General features: G+C 46.5%; 2 protein-coding genes across 10 annotated transcripts in view; one reads left to right on the top strand and one right to left on the bottom strand.

The window, feature by feature from the left end:
• The window catches only part of LOC120901424 (rab3 GTPase-activating protein catalytic subunit), a 115,533-nt gene that overhangs the window by 54,391 nt on the left and 35,802 nt on the right, over window positions 1–25,340 (bottom strand). The window lies entirely within an intron of this gene.
• Window positions 1–25,340, top strand: part of LOC120901422 (leucine-rich repeat and fibronectin type-III domain-containing protein 3) — a 105,977-nt gene that overhangs the window by 46,484 nt on the left and 34,153 nt on the right. For 7 of the 9 annotated variants that reach the window (XM_040309366.1, XM_040309364.1, XM_040309365.1 and 4 more), the window contains exons 3-4: window positions 15,174–15,203; window positions 23,977–24,050. The gene's annotated coding sequence lies outside the window, so the exon portion shown is untranslated. The remainder of the gene's footprint in view (window positions 1–15,173; window positions 15,204–23,976; window positions 24,051–25,340) is intronic. The other 2 variants (XM_040309360.1, XM_040309361.1) reach the window with 1 other exon arrangement.

Genomic DNA, 25,340 nt, shown 5'->3' with positions numbered 1-25,340 from the left:
CCAAGTCAACACAACTCGACAACTGTTCACTGTTCCGTTTCGGTCGCGACAATCATTCTGCGCTACAAGTCCGGGGCACCGCTCTTGACCGCCGCACCGGGCGGCGCCGTAATCGGAAACCAAAATTGCCAACTTGCCAGCGACAAAACAAGCAAATCGGACCACCACCCAACTGCCGTTCGGAAAGGATGCTTGGCCGTGGCGGAAACTTTGATTGATAAACTTGATGTAATCAATCAATAAAGTTTGCATTTCCCCGCAGTTCACTAAACCAACAGCAACGAGTTGGTGTGGCGGGAGTTTTGGTTGATAGACCCCCTCTGCCACCCATTTTTGTTTTGTATTGAGAGTGCCAGAGTGCTGAAAACCAGTCGCGACATTGCGTTACGGCTTTATCAAACCGACCAGATTTATTTATATCGCTGTCATCATCTGTTCGCAAGCTAACGCACACTCGAGGACGATCAGGATCTTCATCGATGCGTCACCCATTCGGACACACCAAACTGAGTGGAGGATATGGTGGTCGGATTCAATTTGTGTCAGCCGTATCCTGCCCCATCTTTTCCCAACCGGATCCCAACACAGGATGTTGATGGTTGAAGGCACAAGCGATTGATTTTTCATAAACTGTAGGAACCAACTGCGGGGAAACAAGAGAGCTCCGATCGGTGAAATGTCATCGATAACAGAGGTGCCTTGGCCATGTGCATTGATTGCACTGGCAGCAGCGAACGAGAGACTGGGGGAGTGAAATTAATTAAGCCGTAAAACCAAGATCGTAATGTCATCTGACCCTTACTCCACCGATGCACGGTGACATTTGACAGTGGATGCAGCACCAAACAACAGCTGACATTTGTGGCTATGGGACGTCCCTAGGTCAGAACAATGGCAAACACGCACCCACTCATCCACACACGGACACTGCAGAAAATGTGACCCATGTCGGGCCGTTTCCTTCCCTTTCCTTTCTTCTACCAAAATGCAATCAATGTGATTTGCGACAGTTTTAGCCACTGTCAACGACAGCTGACCCGACTTGCTACGAACGTTTGAAGTAGAGCAAGTTTAGCGTGTTTTAAGGCACCCATCTACAGATTCTGTTTTGAATGTGTGTCACTTTAAAGTGTATGTTTCCAGCTGGAAGGACACGTGCGCTCGCAATAATTGACGCAACCGGGTCTTTACCGAAAGCTGTCAAGAAAACGCGCACCGACCAATGTCGAGTCCGGTGAAGCGTAATGAGGCAACTGAGCTGTACCGGAGATGCGCACACAAACACACACGGGACGGTCCCATTATTACACTTGAATGTAATCACTCACATCCACATCTAGCTGGGGTTCGACTACCTCCTTTTGCGCAACCAGCCTTGGATTGATTCAAAGAGTGTAATCGAACCGTAATAAATTCAATCGCAACTCACCCACACACACGCTCATAACCATCTCATGTTAAATGCATTTCTCTAATCTGTCCGATGGAGACGCGTGAAGATATGGCTGTCTCATGAATCCTAATATTGACTTCTAGTTCTGACGAGACTCTTCCCCCACGCTCTCTCTCTCGCTAACACCCGAGGGGGATTCCACGTTTTGGCGCTGGTCCAGCGGAATGGTTCTCGGTTCCATCCCTTTTCTTGTCGAACTCCCAGTTACAGCTGCCAGAAAAGCTGTCAATCATGTTATTTTCGGGTGAGAAGTTCGGTTTTCGGGGCGACCTGGGAGAAGGCCAGGACAAAAGAAAAGAAGAAAAAAACACGCTGCCACAGGCTGGCCCACCGAGAAGCATCGATAGATGAGCGATAGTTATGCCTATTTCATGGACGATATCCAAGTAATCGGAAGAAAACGGGGCAGGAAAAAAACGGCAAACAACCTAACCGGCAACACAAACGAAAGCGCGCGTGTGAAAGTGGGTGGATCCCTCGGGACCATGAATATTGGATTTTTACGACAAATAATCGAATGATTTATGGCCAAGGATGGATCGTCGGATCGGAAGGAAGCCCTCGGCCGGGCGCGATTGAGATAACAAAAAGGCGTCTTTCGAAATTCCCCATTCGAATGGAGCTTTGTTTTTCTTTCCTGTTCAAGTAAAAGTATGTATTTTTTTGCTAGTATGTTTTCTGTTGCCGTTGATGTGTGGCAAACACTGTTACTGTGTGCTACGATTTACACCGTGGGAAACAATGAAGCACAATTTTGCCCTTTTTATCGCTTCCATTTGTCAACTTTAAGACACTCCCCTGGAACGGTTGAATTGCTTTCTTGCAACCGTAATCTCATTATGCTATCGCTCCGTTCGATCCATTCGACGGTCCTTTCGGTCCTGTCCGCCCTGATTGACTGGGTCACTGCAGCGTGATTACATTCGTTCCTAATTTCATGAACACACGATCGCCAAAAACGCCAAAACTTTTGATCACATGCCAGATCGTCGCCGTGATCACCCCTTGCTGGTTATTTCGAAACTCACATAAAATAAATCCTTCACTCCCTCTGTTTTTTGCACCGATCACGACACGCGTGGCACGTGTGACCGCGTGCGCGTGACGCTTATTGTGGTAGAGAATGGGTGTACCTTCGCTCCACGGCGATCGATCTAGCGGAACGCACGATGTTTCGGATCAGATTCGTGCATAAATCTTGCAGTGAGCCAACTAATCAACCGTACCAATCTCACCTGACTAGTTTGTTTTGGAATGTTGCCTAAAATACAGTGGAATGAGGTAACGAATGCTGTTTTACATTTCAAAATAACACTTAAGAGCACACTTGCCTTTGAATGCGGTACATCAGTGTACAGAACAAGTCGCTTGTTTTAAGAATACTGCAGTAATTAATTTACAGACCATTATACGTCTACAAATACCCACGGTCGACCTTCATTCTTGTTATGTCTTCTCAAAGGAATATTGCCGTCCGATTGCTCCGTGTTGATAGCCGACGAGTGGTCGGTCCATTTCGATCGAACCAAAATAATTCGAACGGAGGAAAAATAACACCCCAAAATAAATAAACTGTGATCGATGATTCCGACGGCCATCGAACTGGGTGGTAAATGCCGAAAAAACTTCCCTCGTGTGGCGGAGTGAAGTGAAATGCTTCACCAAAAACATGTCTGGGAGTGTTTTTATCGCACAAAATAAACTTCATGAATAGAAATCTTCCGCTTCTCCGTGTCTGGACGCTTCTCGGGATCGAAAATAAATGTTTTTTGTTGTTATTTTCACTTCATACCGCAACATATGCCTCAAACACTCATATTCACACACACACATACACACACACCAGCAGTCCTTCTTGGGAGTGTTTTGTGTGCACTCCAAACTACTGAAAATGATAAACTACTGCAAAAAATCTCTATTACGGAAAAAATCGTACTTTCGATGAAAGAAAGAAGAAAAATCCAATATCAATATCCATCCAGCGCATAGAAGGGGGAAAAAAGATTGGTTTTCCATGCCCAAACCCATCCGCACGCTATTGCCACTCGGGAACGACCATCTGCAGAAAGGATACGATAGGCACGAAATTTATTCATATCCTCTAAACATATGAGCGCTGGCGACAAAAATGACGATGCTCCTCCGGTGGGGGACGAAAAAAATATCATACTTATTCAATAAATGCCTACCCCAAAGTGGCTCACAAAACGACCACACTTTGGTCTGTTCAAGTAGCTCGAAAAAATGAATTTTATGCTGATATCACACTCCAACCCTTTTCGCGGGGTAGGAGCGCAACTTGAAGAAAGTGGAAAACTACATTTGCGTATACATTCACGTAAGCAGTTTTTTACCAACAGGGGTGACAATAATAACAATAATTCACTCAGCCCAAGAGGAAGGAATATTCATTGCAATATTCCTCAACTGTGCGCCTCTCGGGCTTGGGATCAAGTGCACCAGCATCGGCAACAGCGAAAGTTCTGCGCAAGTAAAATCACGTTCACACGCACACGTAGGAATGCGATACGGGCATTGCACAAGTGCACGTGTGTGTCCACACACCGCCGACGCCCGCCCACCGTGAGGGTAGTTGTTGCAGTTGCAAGGAAAAACTTTTTCTATTTCGCACCGTGCACAATCAGCGCGTGTGTGCACGTGTGTGCTTAGAGTGTGTAGAATTCAAACTTCTTGCTCACCCGACGGCACGGCAAGGTCTTGGAATTCTCGTACACCGAAATATCCCTGCACAGTACTATGCCCGTCCGACAATGGTAACAGCACGAAAACGGAAAAGTGTTCGTGTTGGCTCGACAGACGCACACGGAATTCTCTCTTTCTCTCTATCTATCTCTCTGCCTCGTTCTGCCCTGAACTGTCTGGGTCCTTGCCTTCTTCGAGGCGCTAATCCTTCCACAAGTACGATCCAGCCATTCCCGTCCCCCTCCCGAGGCGGATGGATGCACTTTATCGAAGATGGGAAAAATCTTTCAACAAAGCAAACATTGGAAGTTTATCCTTCTCGTCTACAGTGGACGACGATTCGAACGTATGATGGAAAACTCTCCCAATGTGTGTGTGTGTGGGGATGGGGGAGGGGGGGAAGAAGAAATGGGAGAATGGACGCAAAATTTCATCTTTCCCGGATACAGCACAGAAGACGCTAGACACAGCTAGAGTTTCCAGTTCGCCCCTGGGGCGATGTCCCTGCGAACATTGCTTAAAACTCGGAAGTTCCTTGCACTTTGGATTTTAAGCAGCAATTGGCACCGTTCTGCCCTGCTGAGATTCATGCCCAGTGCATTTGACCGTGGGGTTGCGACAACTCTTCATGCTCCCCACCCTGTGCCATGAGACATGGATTCTATTGTACGGGAGAGTTTGTCTTACCGCTCAAGGACGTCCATGTCTGCGGACTGTGAACCAGCGACTAGGATAGCCTAGACTAGCAACGGAAGACGACACTAATTTATCATGCCCAACAATCTTTTGGGCACAGCGTTTTGAGAGCGGAAAACTGGCCTCGCTTTTTGTTAGGCCAAATCCTACCATGAAATTAGCGTACCGCTTAACACGGTGTGGAACAAACCGAGACGGTGAGCAGCCGGGCCCGTATGCAACAAAGAAGAAAGCGTGTTTATCTCACACAATTACCCCCGAGGAGTCTAATCCTTGTTAACAATTCAAGACAAAACAAAGAAGAAAGGACCGGCAGAAAGAACCATCCCCCAGAAGGCAATTTTAAACATGTTGAGGAGCTTACTACAGAAAAAAAGCGCTGGTCTAACCGACCTTTAAGCGTGGGTTTCATTTACCTTTCATTAATTATTTTCTAAGCAGAACATTGTGATCCAACGACCTTGCTAGAGAGACATGCATTCCGACTCGGATGCTCTTTAGACGGGTGGATAAATCGCACTCTCCTCTGTATCGAGTGAAAGCACGCCACAAATCGGTCCCCGCTAATCGGATTAGGTTGGACAACTGCCATAACTTTGCTTCACCAACATCATCCACCACCAGAATGCAAGCGTCGGCGCATGTGGCGTGTGGCGAGAAGTCAGGAAGGCAAACCCTGATGAGAACCGACCATTACCACCCGGTGTATACATGCGGACGGAGCGAAACGGGCAATCGCACCACAGAGTCATATCGTAGCGCTTCTGAAAATTCCCACTGCATAAATCATAATTCTCATAAGTCTCCCGGCTGGAGAGCCGTCCGGGTGGGGCAGCTCGCGTTGGCCACTTATCTTCATTTACTACCGAAAGCCCCAAGCGAGGGAGAGCTTGCACCCTAAGGGGGACGTTCCCTGTTTTGCTGCCCCAAGGGTTGCGTGTTAGCTAGACGGGGCAGCCTGTGCGGGGATGATTTTGGGTAGAGGGGGGGAGTTGCTCCGCTTCTATACCTGCCAGTGTCATTCGTTAGAATTTACCAACGCATAAATGAGCTAGTGAATAAGATGAAATTTGCTCTTATTAAAAAAGGAAACTCCGGGAAACATTGCTCTGCGACCTGAACTCCACTCCACTCCACTCCATAAACGCTCCAGCTACTAGCCCTAGCTGCCTAATGATGAAGTACAACTGCGGACGCCCGGTGGGTTCTGAGTCTGTGGCTCGCACAGTCAACGAGATAAGCAAGGTGGAAATTATTTCATTTTCGCAGCATGCTATGATACCTTCCAAATGAAAAATAAACACCCAACCACCACAAACACACACACACATACATGCAAACTCCTTAAGCAGAAGAAGCGATGCATACACATGCCGAGAATAGGTTGAATAGATTTCAGAGGAACGCATGCCCGTGGGAATGCACTGATATGAGAAAGAAGCATCTATTCTCATGGTGCAAGTGCCATCCAGCATCACAGTCTCCCTCACATACCGTGCATGTCTTCTGACCACTTCCTCCTCCCTTCCATTCATAACGGTCGCCACACAAGTAGTAGATGAAGCAAAACCCCGTCCCGCTTGTAACAACTTAATGATGTCTTAAATTGTTTACATTTGCTTCGTTGACATAGATGAAGGATGAAAGCCAAACCTCGTCTTCGTCTCCAAGGTAATTCAGAAAAAGGGAAAAAATGTTTAAAACGATAGCATAGTGGACGCCCTTACAGCTTCAGCCGGGCGGATTAACGGGACCTTACTCTTACCACTCTCGCTAAATGATTTCGGTGCTATGTGTGTGTGTGTGGGGAGTTAAAATGACCGTAGATCACGGCATGATACGGAACAACGATTGGGGTTCACATGGCAAGAAAAGTGGTCCATTTTTTACTACCCAGGCACATGCTTGTCATTGAGGAAGGTCTGCGCGATGTGTTTGCTGTGCAAAGAGTTGTGCAGATTTTGTTTGCTTTTCTCCACTTCTCTGCTTATGCTCCTATAGCCTTGAATGCTTGAATGGTTCATTCAGAAGCTTCTTTCCCGTCGAACTCTACCCGTGTCCTAATACAACAATTGGAAAGACCTTTTTCTCCCCCTAGCGGAGTCGTACAGCCTCGAGTGCAGATGCGTACACCCGTGTGGGTCGTCAATAGTAGTGTGGCTTGGGGGAATTCACTCTCTCTCAAGCTCGAGCTCGCACGAGAGCACTCTCTGCTCGGAGCACTGCTAAAGTGGAGGAAAACGTAAATACGATTGAATTAGAGCTTAATTAAATTAAACAACAACTGCAACAACTGCCCCGCAAACATTCGCCCGCAAGGGGTGCTGCTCTGGAGCCCCACGAAAGGACCCACCAACGTGGTGGACGGTGGTGTATCGTTCTCCTCCTTCCCGAGTGGTTGCAACGAGAACCACGGAAGACGATATTATACGCGAACGGATGGATGAGCAATTTAGAGTAGATTTGTTGCCGCAGTCGTTGTTTTATTGAAACACGCACCGCGCCTTTTCCACCATTTCAGCGCCTTCCCGCGCGAAGAAATCCACCCGTGAGTGCCCGGGAATTGGAGCATCGCATGTGGTTTTGTATTTTATAGACTGTAACACAGTTGTAATCTGCACGTGAATTGCAGCACTGCCGTGTGTGTTTGTGTGGAACTCGTGTAGTTTAAGTGAAACGATCGTACGCGGGAATGGTGGTTCATATTTTAACTGCTTTATCGGATTAGCTCCGTTTGGCCGACTATCGTTCAATTACGCTGATGATTTCTTGTTGTTTCTATGTTGCCTGAACATCTTCTTTATCTCGCATGCATTCATGGCTCTCCAGCAAAAGTGTACTGAAATTATGAGCACGCTGGTGCCGACGATGATGATGATGATGATGGATATAGTTGGAAAGAGATACACCCAGCAGGTAGTTGATAGTTTTTATCATTATTTTCCACCGATACGTACGGTAGTTTCGAAATTGCATCTCGGAGCCGCTTTTAGTAGCGTGCGCAAGCGGAAAAACGGAACTTGCGCACAAGAAGCGGCTATTTTCGTGGCTGTTTTTTACACGTTACGTGGAGAAACAAATGCGAGAGCCACAAATGGGTGCAACAAATCAAGGTCAGGCGTGAAGATTGCTTTTAGTTTTCGGTGTTCCTCTTTAGTGGGATTTATGTGTGCTGCAAATGGTTCTTTAGTTATGGCCATTATGATAAGTCTTTTAAAGCATTGCATTTTATTTAAATCAACATGCATAGAATTTTGATTGAATTTAAACAGAGAATTGATGTCTTTCCTCAGGCTAAAGATTGCAAAACACACACACCAATTAAGCCACGAAAACAATTATCTAATAAAACACCCGCATCTACCTCATTCCCTAATTTACATCCACGCTTGTCGTCAAACGCCGCCTGACAGTTCCCCCCGCACAGTCAGATTGGTCGAAAGTGAAGCAGTCAATCAAGCTGCTAGGCTACCTGTTCTCCCTCAGCGATCGTAGTCCAGGCAACACAGGCGAAAGAAAAATGCCCCTCGCCGGCGAGTAGATTGTCACGATTTTTCGTCGTGCCTTAATTAGATCGCGCTTCTCCGGGTGACCCGATTGTCTGGCTGGTTTATTATACAGCTCACCCGCACACACTTCTGTTGAGTCACCTCTGACGAGATTTGCCTTTTCCACTTGCCAGTCCAACCCTGCTCTCACAGCTGGTTCGGTAATTTCTTCAGCAACACGGTGAACCAATTTCCCACACAATATACTATGGAATGAAAAGGGAGAAAAAATCCCACCCACCAAAAAAACGGCGATCTTGAACGCTTTGTTTACATTCTTTTTTTTTATTATACGCCGATATTTTTTTGCCTTTACTGTGCGAGTTGATCGTCCTAAGTGACAGCGAAAAATGGTCCCAAAACCGGTTGTGTTGTTGTGACGACCATCAAGTTCTACTATGTCGCGGTGTGTCGTCGGTTTGTGGTTCACCATTCACAACCATAAATTCTTCGCACCATTCGCATCGCCACCCATCCCCAACCCACACCACGGCCAGCTAGTTGCATAGTGACACCATTGTCTATCATAATCTTTGCAGTTACGCAAGGCGTGCAAAGATTTCGGGCTGCTGCTGATGCTGCTGGTGTTGCAGATTTGCCTTTCGTTTGCTCGGTTTGTCCCATAAAATATGATAAATAACGCTCAAACCGTCGTCCAGCGATAGAATGTTTGTCCAAAGAGTGTGACGGTTGCCGTGGGCCCTGTGATGGACAAGCAGTTGCTGCTGCACAGGTGGGTCAAGAGTGTTTTGCAGGTCGTCTTTTGCGGTAAGTCCGCCCGAAAACTCCCACGATGCTCCACAATGGCGGCAAGCGGCGGATAACAAGCGTGCTTTATGCCATCCCAACGACGAACGTGCGACAAAGAAGGTGAAAATGGGTGTAAAATAATAGGTTGCGGTAAAAGGTAGAGAGACACAAAAAAGACACTGCGCCACCCATATCCAGCTAAAACACCACGACCACCCATATCGCTTTTGTGGGTGATGATGATGATGTTGCAATTATTCAAATCTTGGTTTCCCACCGTTTTATGATGCGTTGCAAAATCGGAATTTTATGCTTCGTCCATCATTGGCAATGCAGCTACCTTTTTTCTCGTGATTTAATTTACGCGAAAGGAAGAGGGTCAAAAAGTGAAAGGAGACGGCCTGAACTGAGGAATTAATTTTGCTGTTTTTGAATAGAATAAAACGATTGTAATCCAACGTTTATGTAACAAAAGTTAGCGATTAGGACCAAAAGGTACGAAATAAAGCACTCTCTTTATGCTATCTGCTTAAAAAATCAAGCACCATTTGCCAAAAACAAGACTCACTCTTCTATGAAGCACTTCGGAAAATAAATAAATACAAAGCACATGCCCGCAGACACATTGATTGCTGCAGTTCCTGGGCAAATGGGGAATTATCTTAACATTCCAATTGCTCGCTTTAAGCTGCCGGGAAGCACCACGATGTTTGGAGAGTTTCACTACGAGCAACATCCGTGCCGAAAACATAACCCTCCCCCCATTGAAGCGCGGTCCCTTGAAAAGGAAGTCCGCTATAGAGCAAAAAGAAGGACATACTTGTGTTTGCAATTTCGGCATCAGTGCATTTGCCTGCTGCTTGCGCCGGCAGTTCTGTTCAGTGGCAGCGCGCAACGTTCGGTGATTACGAAAAATGTTGCCCATTTGGCGCACACGATGCACAGGGTGAAATAATCCCAACCCAATGCAAAGAACCTGCAGCTGAATGAAGCGAAGCAAATGTTTTTAAATCAACTCCTCGAGCCTGGGGGAAGTGGAAAATGAGAACTAATTTTTGACCGTCGTAAGCTCATCCTGGAGCAGCGGCCTGAGGCAGAGATAGGACGGTAAAAGTGGGGTTAAAGATAAACGATCCGCTCGGTGCATCAAATATTTCTTCCCAAGTGTTTCCGATTCAGTGGCGATTTAACTTCGTTCGAGCCCCTTTCGAGTCCTTGCATTTCCAAGTTTCTTGCATTCAGCGACATTATGTAGGGTAAGTCGTACGAGGATGAGAAGTGGCGCAACGAAAAACTCCAGCAAGCGGAAAATAAGGAAATCTTGGTGCATCGTTCCCTCCACTTTTAATCGATCCTGAATGGCGGAAAAGATCGACCAAAGGCTAAGGAGAGCTAACAGCAACAAAAAAACTTCTATCAAGAGGTAAATCGGTCGATAAAAAGAAAGGGCAAAGAACGACCACTCGGAAAAGCGGATGCAGTCCTGAAAGCGTGAGCACTTTTCCTTCTCCGTGACATGCATAGTCAAGGGCCAATTAATTCAATTGAAGGTATTCATCTATTTGAGTTCCAGCGATCGGGCACCGTTGCTGAAGGGGTAATGGATGTGCCGGAACTGCCTTTTATGCACGTTCATTATAGCGATCTGCCTTTGACTTTTCGCTTGTGTGATTTCGAGCAAATTGTACGCCAAGTGAGGCCGATCCAGTTGATTTCGAGAATCATTGGAACGGATTGATTGAGTAGAAAGGAAATTCCTGACTATTGCACGAATAGCTCCTGTGAAGTTCGCAAGAAAAAAATAGTTTCCACAACAAATTCTGAACTCTAATAGAATGCAGCTTCACCTTAATCTTCACTTTTGAACGTATTGCAATATGCAGAGCAATAATTCTCTATCCAAGGAGAGTATTTACTGACCCAATGGCCGAGAATGATGACAGAGCTATCTGTTTGGAGAAATGAATCGTTTGCTAGCGTTGGAAAACGGTAGACTAAAAGCATCATAGCCTCTACCAGCTGCACTGGACTGCGAAGAAAGTGCCCACGAACAGTTTAATAGCACCAACCGGTTGGAAATAAATCCATCCAACCATTCATCAGACGCTGCCAGTGGTGCAGAAAATACCGCAACGAGCGTGTGGCGTATGGCGCGTGGAAAAGCTTCATGATAACAAACGCGTCATCGCGTCGGTGAAATAGTCTAAGCGCACCGCAACGGAAAAAGGCGATATAAACACACACACCCACCGATGGTTGGGGCCAAAAGAAACAAAGCAAATCGGTATCGGAGGCTCCCCATCTTGTCCGCAGGAAAATGGCCGATTGGAAAATTGTACACTCTCGGTAGGGCGAAAAAGCGGGAAAGCTGAAAATACAAATAACCGATGACGATGTTTATACGCGCTTTGTTTTTATTTTTCAACGGCCTTTGCAGCTCTGCAGCAAATCGTCTTGCCAGCCATGTCTGGAGGCTGCAAAAATGAAACAAAACAATCACAGGCACCCGCACACATTCGGAGGAGCGTGTATGGAAGTTTGTTGTTTTTATTCCCTTGACCATTTTGCGGTATCTCTCCAGGGGAAACTGTAATAAAAACAAAAAACCCACACACACAAACCCGCCGTTATCTAAATGCTTAATGGCACAGGTCCTTCGCTTGAGCGGGAAAGCGGGATTCTTACCGGGAGCCACGCGTCGTAGCATGCAACGCGACCGAGAATGCTGCACATTCTGCTTTGTTCGCACATTGCCATCGATAGCGTGCGGCAAAACCAACGCAAAACCGTCGTAAAGTTGCGTCCAATAACGGTGGCAGAGGAAGATTAAACGAGCTGCCCTCGGTGACTTGCCGATGGAATCGTGTGCCTTTCATCCGATAAACATCTTTTTGCCTCCGGGTGGCCATTTTTCTGCATTCGCCCTCCCGCCTCAACCGAGCAGCTGGGACGGAGAGGCTGCAGCTACTTTGCAACGCTACTACAATGATAAGAATCGTTCCCAAATTCCCTTCAGCAATACATTCATGTTTAGGGTGTTTTTTGTTCGGCGAAGACCTGTGCAATACATCTTCACTCCGGTCGCGATGGCTCGGAAGATTGGAAAAGTGAACTGATTTCTAAATTATTTCCCACACACACACACACACAAACACACAAGCTTACCCACCGGACACCATCCAATTTACGGCGCTTGCGATGCTAAGCTTTGCTGATCGCATCACGTACGGCGGGAAATCCCCGCGTCAGGATCAACACCACTTGCTGTCCCGCACAGCCGGTTTCCCACTGGATCATCATTTTCTGTGCAATCATCACCGTCATCAGGCAGCCGGAACGTTACGTTGCGTTTGGCTTTTAAACTCATCGCTCCAGCTCTTTGTGTACGTCACCTTTTTACATCAACAACACGTACGCGCACACACCTCCCAGGATATCCCGGCCAGGTTGCAGATCTTACGGATTTGCAAGGTTTACCACCTGCAGCAGCTTCTTTGCCTCCTTTGCCAGGTGAACAATGTCACGACCTGAGCGTTGCACTGCAAGCCAACCGACCGTGTGTAACTGGATTTCCGCACGGATTCCACGAGCTTCACAATCCTGGGCACGGCGCCAATCGTTTCCTTTTCTTCATATAGCAGTCAACCTGCCGGCATTCTTCCGTCGGCAGTCGACATTTCGGAGCTTTGTGGGGCATTCCCGCATACCGGAAAACGGGCGGGGGAGGACATGGGATGTAAAATTCTAAAATTACATCCGAAAGCGGAGGTGTGTTACGTAGCAAGGAACGACGGCTACAACGACATCAAGAAAAAAAAAATCCAACCTGCATGGTGGTGTTGCAGGTGTTCATGGTACGTCATCTCCAAGGGAGCGTACCGTTTTGCACGCCGAACGCGGGTGTTTTACCCATGTACAACCGGCGGCCGGATGTTTTGTGCTTGATAAACCGGGCATCCCGCTCTTCCCAACATCACCCCAGGGTACCCCCTTTGATACGCTAAAAGGATGCCAAATTTGGTACACAGGTTTCCGGGTCTTTGCCACCGTGGCAGGATGCTTCAAGTGTGCTCTCTGGCTGGGAAGGAGAAGCGTGCGCTAGCCCATGGGTGAGTCGAGTGTGACACTGTGCCTGTGTGGAGGCAAATAATGCGCGATAATTCCACCATAAGATAGGAGAAGCTACGACTTTAAAGGATATTGAGGCTGAGAGGTTGAACGCGTGCTGAAACCGGATGCCGCTAATTTGCAAAACCGTGGCAGTATTTTACACGAAAACGCACGGAAAGGGGTAGCTGCAGGAGATTGTATTAAGATCGATAAAGTGTTTAACGTTTGTTATGGCAGTGCGTAAAGATTCAGATATACGGAAAACATAAATGAACCAATAAATGGACGAATAAAAAGGGTTCCCTGTCTTCCTTACATTAATATGTCATACAAACTATGGTTTAATTGTGATTACGATGAGATCATGGTTAACATTCCATAAGCATTATGATACAGCTTCATAATTACGCCTCGAAACAATAATCTCTTTCAGCCTCGTAACATCGAGGTACCATTTTCTGGTTAGCTCAGAAACCGATACAACCACTCAGGATATGTACGACGAAATTGCAAAATTGCAAAAATGTGAATCGATACGAAAGCACAAAGGACCCCCGACACAGCGAACACACCACTCTACGGCACGACGTCAATATTAGCTTTCGATTGCGCATTGTTCCCAAACGTACGCAGCAAGCGGTACGTTTTGCATTAATAATAATTGATGAACGATAAATCGGATTCGGAATTTAGCCGCTTCCGGTGTGCTGGTGGGCCTGGTGGGCTAAAACAACGCTTGCTAACACGTGTTATGGTGCAATGATTCAGTGTGCAGTGCTTGAAAACCGATCACAAAATCCTGTCGTTCAATTTATGATCGTCTCGTGGGGTTGGGGTGGGATTTTGAAAAAGTGGTTTCCACCGAACCGAACAGCACCCCTGTGAGGCATCATTCGAGTGGGCTTGCTTGTATCGATAATCCGGTCAAACATAATCAACGGTTGGCTTTCTGTGCTCTTGTGAAATCTGACACAACGAACGAACGAACGAACGAACCAATGTTCGTTGAACGCTGCAATCCGGCAGCCACAAAAAAAGTGAAGCTAAAACCAAATGTGTGTTTTCACACAAAAGCACAACGCCGCACAACCGCCCGAGCCTGTGAACGGTGTGCAAGCAAAACATTCCCAACCCCAGAAGTTATAACTAGAGACATCAGCCAAAACATACATTCTTCCTTGCATCGCCAAACAAAGGATCACAATCGATCGGCTTCGGGTTCTGCCCGGTTCTGATAAAGATATTTAAATCAATTTGCTGCTCTGCCAACAGCAAACCCAAAATTTGTCGTTTACTATTCCGTTCAAAATTCGCCGGAAATGAAGTACCCTCCATTTTGTTGGTTCAAAAACCCACCCAAAAAGCACCCATTCACAGCCAAGGCGAAATAAACTCTAACGAACGGGCACCAAACCAAAAAAAACAGCTGTTCTAAAACTTGCATTGTGTGCTATGCAATTTACGCCCCTCCCAAAATGGCCCAAACGCGCGCCAACATAAGCAGCACAGTGCCCATTCAAAGCAAATTGATAAACCTCTGGCTGATGGCTAGCGGCCAAGATCAGTTTCAAGGGCAGTGTGTTTAGTGTCAGCATGTCATCGAACATTATGCTTCGCTAATAGGGTCGATCCGGTCGATGACATGGATGCACCAGCTGGAGATAATTATGGCCAAGGCTGCATAAGGGTGGCTTATGGCAAAAAACGAACGAACGAGAGCAAAATAAATATAGGCTTTTTTTCTCTGCACTTCATTAAATTAAACAATCCGCATTAGTTAGCAAAGGGACGTGTACTAATAAGTCGCTTGTTTAGGCGTTCTGTTTATGAATATAATTAAATTGCAGCCACTCATATCCCTTTTCCAAGTGCCGACCGGCAATTAATTCGTTTTAATTATTCTTTTATTGCAGAATTGACTCTCCACCGAGCGAGCACGAGCCGTGAGTAGCAGCTTATTAAATTATAGCTTATCAATGCGCTTCATAATCCTACTCTCCGTAGCAAACTGTAATTAGTAGCGCTCCAATAATTAAAACACACCATACAATGCATTGATACAACAACGCGGATCCTTTCCGTCTCCCACTGAGCCTGGAGTTATAATTCCACGAACAGTACAATACAAGCCCTCACTATCCGTGTGTGTGAATATTCATACAAAAACCATGTTTAACAAATTTGTCAATTTTCCACCGGCTTCACTCAACCGAACCGCCACCCGTCCCACCGCACGCTGGTCGTGCCTTTCCAGGTGCAGACCATTTCAAGCATAAAAGTGGACAATTCGATAGGTAGTCTGTGTGTGTTTGTGTGTGTGTGGGCCCTATTTCGGGGAAATTGTATCGGACGCATCTCGTTTTCCTAACTGATAACCCCCCGGTAGGGGACACACACACACACACACACACTCCCCGATCTTGCATTATCCAATATGGACGTCCCGCAGCTCCCGCTCTTCCCTTCTTTTACCCCGGCGACAAAATGGCGTAAAACGAATGTGCAGCAGAATTAGCATATTTATGGAATCACATGAATGTCGGGCAAATGTTGTGTTTTCCCTCTGTTTATATTTCACCATATCCTTTTCCCACCGTACCTAGTCTGGAGCGCAGGAAGAGAGAAAGAGAGAGGGGTAAGTTCTCCTTTTTGCGTGTTTGGCTTGTTTGCCAGCGCTTACCCTTGGACGGCTTTGTCACTAGCGCTGTTTCCGGTTTTGGGTAGTTTTGGATTTTTTATGCAGCTTCCCCTGTTCCCGTTTGCCGTTGTTATCCTTTTCTCGCTCTCACTTGCACACCCAACACACAATACACACAAATTCACCAAGTGACCAAGTGCGTCTCTGGTAGTACGCTCCGCAGAGAGCTAGCAGCAGGAAAAGCTGCCATAATTGATTCATGACACTTTTGTAATTCAATATTAATATGCACACACAGCACCGTGCCCACACACACGCTCTCGCTCTCTCTCTATCTTGGGGGAGTTTTGCCACGAGCACCCCGGTTTCGGATTTCGCGGGTTTTGGCAAAATGGTGCTGCTTTTAAAATTCCAGCTTCGCCTTCGCTCCCACCAAAACCCCGGGGGCAAGCACTTGAACAAGTGGGAGAGAGGAGGATCCATCTGCAGCCGTCCAGTGGCAAATATCCGAACCGAAATGTATACCGCTTCTCTCTCTGCTCGGGGGGTCTCGTTGGTGTGCACCAATCCAACGCACGGTACCCACTAAATCATTGCCCTACTCGCTGCCACGGATGGTTCGTCGAGATGCAGCGATATTTACGATATAATCTGCATAAAGCGAGCATACCGTATCTGCACCGTACTTTCCCCCTATTTTGGATGGCAAGAACAAATGGCACCCGAGCGGACTGGGCAAGCTTAACAAGTCTTACAGGCGCATACAAATGGCGAAAATTGTTTCTCCAAACGATGGTTGTGTGTTTAATTTTTGAACACAAGAGCGCATGAAGCGAAGAGGGAATATCTTATTCGCCTTTTCTCGTTCCCGCTCGTTACTGCTCTAAAACTCGTGAAATAATCCAGGCGAAATTCACCCAAAGATAGACATTCTGCAATTGTCAGCGTTTTGCTCGGTCGACGGATCAAGTAATTATAGCACAATTAGCGATTCTTCCTTCAGGGAGAAAGCAAATCAGTGCCCGCGAATCAATAGCCCTGCCCTAGATCGGAGAAGAAAATCATCGGGCAGGAAAGGCAGAAGCAAACGCAAAAAAGGGAAAGCCCTGCAAGCGCCAATAAATAGTCTATTGTTTTGGGGTATTTCCGCTTTTTAGACTGGCGAATTTGAATTTACGGAAGAATTCAATTAACTTCCGCTTACGCCGCCGAATGAACCTTTATTGCTGATGATGATTTTACGCCTTTCAGTAGAGTTGAAATTGTTTTCTTTTTATTCTCCAGCAGAAGGAACACGGAAAGAATGTACAAAAAAACAATCTCCACTCACACTCTTGCATATTTAGAAATAAGTTAGATTAATTTCAATCGGAAGTGATCCATTTTCATGAATCTATTCCCTGCGCAAAGCCAGAGAGACTAATAAAAAAGTTTTCTTTTCGATTTTTTTCATGCTCACAAACCAGCTCCTGCACTAAAAAGCTATCGTCAAAGCTCGTGACAGTGAAAGATAAACACGAATACATCCATAAATAAGCGGTAAAGCATACATTTTTCAGCATTCAATTCAATTCGTATGCGGTTTTTACTCCTATGTAAATTATGAATACGCCACATATCGAACCGTTGCATGATTTAAGAGAAACAAACGAAACCTGAAAAGCATACCGAAAATGGCAAACGTACCCTTCATCCGCTCACCCCAACACCACGAGTCATATCGATCATACGAACAGGCACACAGACCCGTGCAACGAACGCCTCAAATGCCTCAGCAGCCGCACACCCACATAAGTGTGCATTCATGCGTGCAGTTTTTCACGACGACTGTTCGCGTCCCAGCGCTGGTTCATCTTTCGTGCAGCATCGTGGAATGAAAAGCAGCACCCACCCTTAGATTACGAAAAAAAAACATTGATCACACCGGACCATGCGATTGATTCATTGCGCTTTCTCCTTCGCTCTGGGTGTGTGTGTGTGTGGGGGGGAATGGATGCCTTTGGAGCATTTCGTGAGTTGTAAAAATAAATTTCCCATTTCACCACGCTTCCCGTGCTACTGCCGCCGCCAGCCTGCCAGTTATCCATCATTTCGATCCATCCAATCGTTCCGTGTGAAGGGCTTGTCGTATTTTTTTCTCCCCTTTCCCCCTTCACTTGCTCTCGTTCTGTGTGCCGCGGATGAGAGCGTCACGATAATCCGATATCACAGCCGAAACAGTAGAAAGCCCAACCCAGAAGGGAGCCGGAGGAGAAGCCCGTCGGTGGCTAAAATCATCCAACTGAGCAGAACCGATAGCGTGCACCATTTCTAGGCCCGCCCCAGGGAGTGGGAAAAGGAAATAAAAATCTTTTGGAAATGTGAAATTTTCCGGTGATTAAAATTATATTGCACTAGAAGGCATTGGGAAAACAACACACAGAAAAACCCGAAAGCCCAAAAAACTGCCGGAAGCACAAGGGGCTTAAAACATTTTTTCCGCATTTCAGTCGCTTTTGCTTTCTTACGGTGTGACGGACGGTGACGGAGTATGGCTTGAGACGCCTTCGTCACATCTCACGCGGATTGAGCTGATGTTCGTCGGCCACTTCCGCGGGCGGGGAAATGTGTTTCGGCGTGGCGAAGAACGAAATAAATTGATTCATTTCGATTGGATGAACACCTTTTCGATTGCCTTTCCGTGTGTAGAGCGGTCCATGCAGCAGAAAAATCATCCATTTTAAACACACACAAACACACCAGGTAGAGCAGCAAAAAATGCAAAAAGATAGAAGTGAAATGGATCACCCGGCAGGCACTGGTGCATTGCCGGTTGCAACGGTTCTTAATCAATGAGTTGCACTTTCGTGAATAGGGATGCCACGCGAGATGAAAAGTGGCCCTTCCATTCTCCTTTTTCCATCTAAAATGCACACTTACGGTTATTCTAGAAGGAAGTTTTAAATTCGCCTATCGGAAACATACCTGCAAGGAGAGAAAAGAAAGATAAAAACTCAATTAACTCAAGAGACAGCCAAACCCCTTTCAACAACTCAAACAAAAACGCATTGAAATTGAGAACCTATCGTCCAAAGGATAAGAATTTTATATTTTTAAATTATGATAAGCAATCATCTGTTGAAACTGACGGCTTACCTGTTCAAAGCACTCGAAAGCCCACTTCAATCAGCTGAAATGACTCCTCTCAATGGCCCCGTGCTCCGATAATGCCAAATGGCTCTGTAGTGAACATATTTTTCCACACCGAAGCACCTTTAATACTGCTGCCTTGCAGCACGAAGCCAAATCGGCCCAATATATTCACAGTCAAAGCTTCCGCACTTGAGAGAGCGTACCCTGTCAAGACAAAGAAACAATCCCTCGTTTCCATCCCGTTTTTCACATGCATATGTGTCGGGCCTTTTTAACCCCACCAGCAGGAGCTTCACACAAGGAGAAGGATGCTACTCCAGGCAGGGACGAAGACGACGACGGCGACGGCGTCGCCAACATCAGCATGATGGCGTGGGTTTACTTATTTATAGCCACTTACGAACGGATATGAGCTAAGCCCCTGCTCGATTTCGGACTTTGATTCTTTCCAAGTGGCTAGGGCACATCCTTAAGGGCGGCAATCTCACAGCAGTGAGTACGCTTGTGTGTGTGTTCCTGCTGATACTCACACACCTGTGCACGGGAAGTTCCGGTCGTCTTCAGTTACCCAATTACCCAGTGTGGCTCGTCTCGGCAACCTCACCCAGCCTCCCATCATTTCACCGGCACCAGTAAGCGGTTCTGCACCACTGGCTGACCTGCGTTCAGCCACTCGCCGTTCTGAGCTGTTGAGTGAGATGTGATCTTGCCACACTCACACACTTGCCTACCAGCTCGACGACAGCACCTACCATCAATGGAATACACTTTCTTACGCCATCGGCAGGAAGGAACCGGCTGAATTGTTCCCGACCGGAATTCCATCGTCGGTGTGTGTGTGTGTGTGTGTGTGTGTGGGTCGATGTGTGTGCATACTTTGCCACCGGAAAAGCACTGCCGGAAGCAGGAATTTTCGTCGCGCGCGCACACACACACGACGCATGCTGCTGCTCGATGGTGAATACAATTTTGCCCTCGAAAGCCTCTTTGCCTTCTGGCTGGAATGTCTGGGGTTTGGGCACGCGAGACCGTGCCAAGAGAAATTCCAGCGTAGCTACGACAAAACATGGAATGTCGGTGATTCAATGATGCACAGAGTGGTGGCCCGCCATTCGAAGGCTTCATAGTAAACGATTGGAATCAGAACCTCAGCAGTGAAAATAACAATGATGTTATGAGATTACAGAATCCGTCATGTGTATTATGTCTAATTACATCAGAACATATTCAACTATTTCTTATTGGTGACAGCTATATCTGAACACTTTGCTCGATCCTTCACAGTTTCTTGAGCCGATGCTTTTAAAAGTATCAACCATTGTTTATGCTTGGATAAGCTCACTGATCACCGATGGGCCATCATCACACCTTTCAACAACTGGTAAACCAATAAAAAGAGGATCCATGTCCCATGCCTATCGTGATAAAAAATGAGTCCTTAAAAACACTCCGACCACTCCGACGACCAACAATCCGTGTCACCCGGAACGACGGCCATTGCACGTAGCCGGGCAATAAAAACCCGTACCAACCGTACCGCACAGCGCGCGCGTCTCCATTTTACGGACGACCAGGTCGGGCAACGGGCCCACCTGTGCGCCTATCATGTTTTGTTGTCCATTTTATGCGCTTTAACGAAATTAAAACCTATTCATCCGTCAAATGTTGATACTTTCGCACGGCGCACACCGTGACGAAGCGGGAAAGAGAAAAGCACGACGCGAACGAAGCGAGAAGAAGCGTTGAAAAGCGGCCTAACATCCGGATCAGTGAAGGCTTAATATTTTCCGTTCACAGCTCGTCCATTGTTTGTGCAATAAAATGCAGCAGGCTCGCAGACATGATCCTGATTCATTCCTGTGCTGTTTTCTCTTCGCCTCTCTGCTCTTCTCGCCCTTCTCTTTTATGCGCTGGAGCAGAGAAAAGTGATAGGTATTGTGGGAAAATTGCTCCAACGTTTTTTTCCCCTTTTCGCACACACACACAACACAAAAATGCCATGAAAGGATTTTCTGTCGCCTTGCTGCAGCATGCTTCTCCCCGCACCAGCCACCATCGTTCCGTTTCTGGTGCGTTTCGATTCTTGAAATTTTCAACATGATCGATTGCGCATAATTCCCCAACCAGTAATAAACTCTACCGCACCCGCCGGCGGAAAAAGGGGGGTTGCTTTTCCGCAATGAATGGAGGAGGTGTGTCAGCTCAACCAACACCACCTACCACCCCAACCCAATCCCTATCAGTGTGTGTGTTTGGCCATTAAATAAATATTTATTTACACGTACTGACGCGCTCCGTCATTGTCCTTTTACGGTCGAGGAAGAAAAACAGACAACGCACAGACCTTTTACCACCACCCACTGCCGAGAGCATTTTCCAGCCCGTTTCAAGCAAACACACAAACACGCACCCACACACACACACACACATTGAAAGCGACAAGCCGAGCACCAATTGCTTGAGGTATATTTACGTTCGATTTCGATCAAACGATTCACGCTCAAACGCGCCCCGAACCGTATCATTCGCGTGTGGTTCGGCCTTTTATGCTGGAGCATCGGGCTCGCGTCTCGCCCCCTCGGGATCAATCCGAACACAATGGACTGTCTTCCGCATTCTCGCCCTTCCACGCCCGTTTCCTTCACATAATCCCATTATACCGGCCGTAATCGATTACCGCAGACACGCCACTTGTCCACTCTCCGCCCTGGCGGCAGCAGCATCACTTCATCATCCCCCAGTTTTACCCAGTTTCGGCCGGTTACCGATCAGATCGGAATATAAATGGCGCCGGAAAGTTGGCAATAATGATGAAGGGAGCTTTTCGCAGCTTACCCCAAAACGATTTTCTTCCCATACCGGCTGTTGTTGTTCCCCCCGTTGTTCCTGCTGCTGCGTTCAGTAAGCCGATGGGAAAGAAAAACTGTATCCCAAAATGAGGTGGTTAAAAACATCATTGAATGCAGACGACCAGGGACCCCGGGGAAAGCGGCGGAAAAGTCAGGCGGAACATATACGCACTTTCTGCATAAGCCCCTCCCCGGAGGGAATGGTGCCTGTGCTGTGCTTTCGGTAGCAAATTAAATTTGTTTTTCCATCCCTTCGGCCGTCGTCGGCTCCTTTCCGAAATGGGATGACCATTTTTCGATCTCACACTGTGCCACATCCATCCCAAAGCGAGCAGTGCGAGCATCATCCACATCATCCTACTGTGAAATTGAACCCGTTCAACACAAAACTGTCGCCTCCTTTCCGCATTCGATAGTTACGCTTTCCAGTTAATGTGGGATAAGCACAGAACAACAGCGGAAGAAAAAAAACACCATTACCCCTTTTTATTAAACCATTCAAATTGGCATCTTTTGTTCTTGCCACCGTCTCTCCCATGCCAGAGGCTTTCTTTCGAGCTCGGTTTTAAATCCAATGAACGTCGGATCGGATGACCAGTCCGAGGCAATAAAAACACGCTTTCACGCTTATCGAAAATCCCTGCCATATAAACGGTCACGATCATGCCCGACGGTCGTTTAACAGGTCCGAAGCGAGACTGATTGGTTCGTGTCATTGCAAATAAAAAGTGAGGGAAAAAGTGGATCGGACAGGCAGGGAATACTAATTTCTTAATGAAATTGTTTTAATTATTTTTAATGCAAAGAACTGTAAATTGGATTATGGGCACAGAATGGAAGCATGTAGGCATGTGAAAATATTAATTAAAAGGATGGTAAATGTTTTCAATTTACGAAAAAGCTTTGCAATCTGTGGGAAAAGCCTGATTTTTGCAATTGCATTTGCGAACTACGATACCTTAAGCTTCAAAATAAAAAAAAAGCTCAACATTCAACGATCAAAATCACTACAAATGTGCTCGAAGAACTTCAGCAACAATTCAGGAACGAGAAGGTACACTACACTTTTTCCCGAATTTCTCCGTACCATCGGCATGCATGTAGCGTGGCTATTATTGATGTACCGCTGTACAGCAGCTGTGAATCGTTGTGATGTTTCATTAATATTTACGGCTGTTTAAACGGTTTTATCATGAACTAATTTCCCCGACACGATGCACAACACGATGCTTCCTACACCATTACCGTTAACGTCACCTGAAACCGCGTCCCCGCCCTGGACCGGTCACTCTTTTGCATCCGCAGCAATATGGTGCCGCGTGGAGTGCACACACATCGTGGCGTATACGCGGGAGCGAAAAATTGGACCGCGCCTCCCCATTTTTGACAATCACAAATTAAACAACCGCAGCGTGCCAACACTAATGGTAATAGGTTTCCCGGTTGCGTGCCACCCGTTGCGGAAAAGCATAATCACGCATAATGACCGGGGCCCGACCGCAGCAGCGACCATATTTCAATAAAACACTTCCAAATTGCCTATCGCTATCGCACACAGGCACACATACACATGTGGTGAAAAATCAAACCCGAGACCGAGGCGGTTTCCGAAGCTTGCTGCCACCAAAAATTATTCAATTAAATGCACAACCTCGATGTGGTGCGCTTTTGCATGATATGCTAAATCCTAGCTGATAGTGGACAGCTGTTCTGTGAGTGAAATTAGTATTGCGAGGCTCGAAATGGCTAATTATTTATTACTTCACAACACAAAGCGGCGCAAAAAGCTCATTTGAATGATGAACGAAACGTGATATCGCCGACTCCATCTTTGGAGCTCAATTTCTAATCTAATAAACACTTTCAAAACATCCTAAAAGCATCCCAAATCGAATCACTTCTATCCTGTTGACTCCGAACGTGTCTAATTTTCCTCACCATTAAGAAGAGTCTATTCTCCATCCAGCACGTCCGAAATCAAATCACAGTCAATTCAATTGGCTTGTCTTTCTATTATCCTTCTCTCTCGCTCACGTATAAGCCCCTTTTTGTTCTCGATTCATAATACCGTATCATCTTTTATCGTTATCGTTGCAGAGCATCCCGCAACCCGCAACGATCTTCAAGGAGATTGAGCGGAACCGGCGCTGAAGCGAGAAGTACACTGCCCCGTAAGTTTCAGAAAATCATATTTCGCAAGCGATTTACACCCTGCAGCCGCTAAGTGGTTGCCACTTAACGCTCTACTAGCAGTAGCAGTAGTAGTATTTTGCGCATGATACCTACACACACACACACACTGGGAAAACATTGGAAATGGCCCAAAGAACCGGGAATGCTGAGAAGCTATAAACGAGAAGCGCAGCGGTTCGTAACGCCATTAGGTTGTGTTCGGTGAAATCCTTGCCCAGCTTCTCCATCCCTTCTGCGTGTCTTTCGAGCTGCATTCTGTCGTATGCACCGGAGTAACGGTTGTCATAAAGTTTCTAAATATCCGATCACGAGCATAAATCAAATGCGGTTAATAAAACCTCTCCCTATCGTAAACTTGGTCCTTCGAGCCGGATCTTCCGGTAATGGCGTAAGGCGCGATTATTGAGCCATATATGCTATACAGCTCTCGCAGCACGGTGTTACAGACTATGGTAGAGTCAAATTATTTACCATCTTTAGGAGGGAGAAAAACAAACCCACAAAAAAGAGCAACAACAACGAGGCATCCTTGCGCAATGGCGCAAAACCCGTTGACATTAAGCCAAACAAACCAAAGCGTTCCCTGGCTGGCGACATCAACAGCAACAGAAGGAAGAAAGAAGCTAACAGAACCAACAGAAAAAAAACACGTGGCAAGATTCCGCACACACTGCACCGTGATAAATAAAGCGAAATTGCTTCGTTTTCGACCTCGGAACGGAAACGATTGCTCCCGAGAGGTTACTGCAGGAACGATTTTAAAGCTCCTATATCATGCTTTCCTTTCTTTTGTGTGTATCCTTTCTATTTTTTGCTTGCTCTCCCAAGCGTCAAGGCGGTCGCACATTTAAAAAAACAGCTTAAATGCTTCATGTACGTTTTCCATCCTAGAATGTTGTGAAACGGACGATTAAAGCTAGTTGTGGAGCTCTCGATCGCACTTTTATGTTTTGCCACACATTCGGGGCTGCTCGGTGTACGATGTGCAATGTGTTGTCTGTTAAAAATTTGCACCACACAACACAGCACAAAACCTCAAGCAAAAAGAGCGGGAAGATGCCCCACCGGGCCCGGGCGCTTACTTTAGGAGAGGAGGGCTGTTTGCTGTTTTAAAACTGCCAGCAAGTGTTCGATGTTTATTGCCGCTGTTGCTGTTGTCGGTCTTCCCGATGGTCGTTTAGTACTGGTTCGAACGCTCTGTTCGACGTAAAAACGTACTTTGCACTCACACACACATGCTGGAAACTGGAGTGCATAAAACAAGATCT

This window comes from Anopheles arabiensis, chromosome 3, assembly GCF_016920715.1.
Source record: "Anopheles arabiensis isolate DONGOLA chromosome 3, AaraD3, whole genome shotgun sequence".
NCBI classification, from domain to species: Eukaryota; Metazoa; Arthropoda; class Insecta; order Diptera; family Culicidae; genus Anopheles; species Anopheles arabiensis.
The sequence above is the reverse complement of the archived record's forward strand: the minus strand, read 5'-3'. Positions and strand labels throughout refer to the sequence as shown.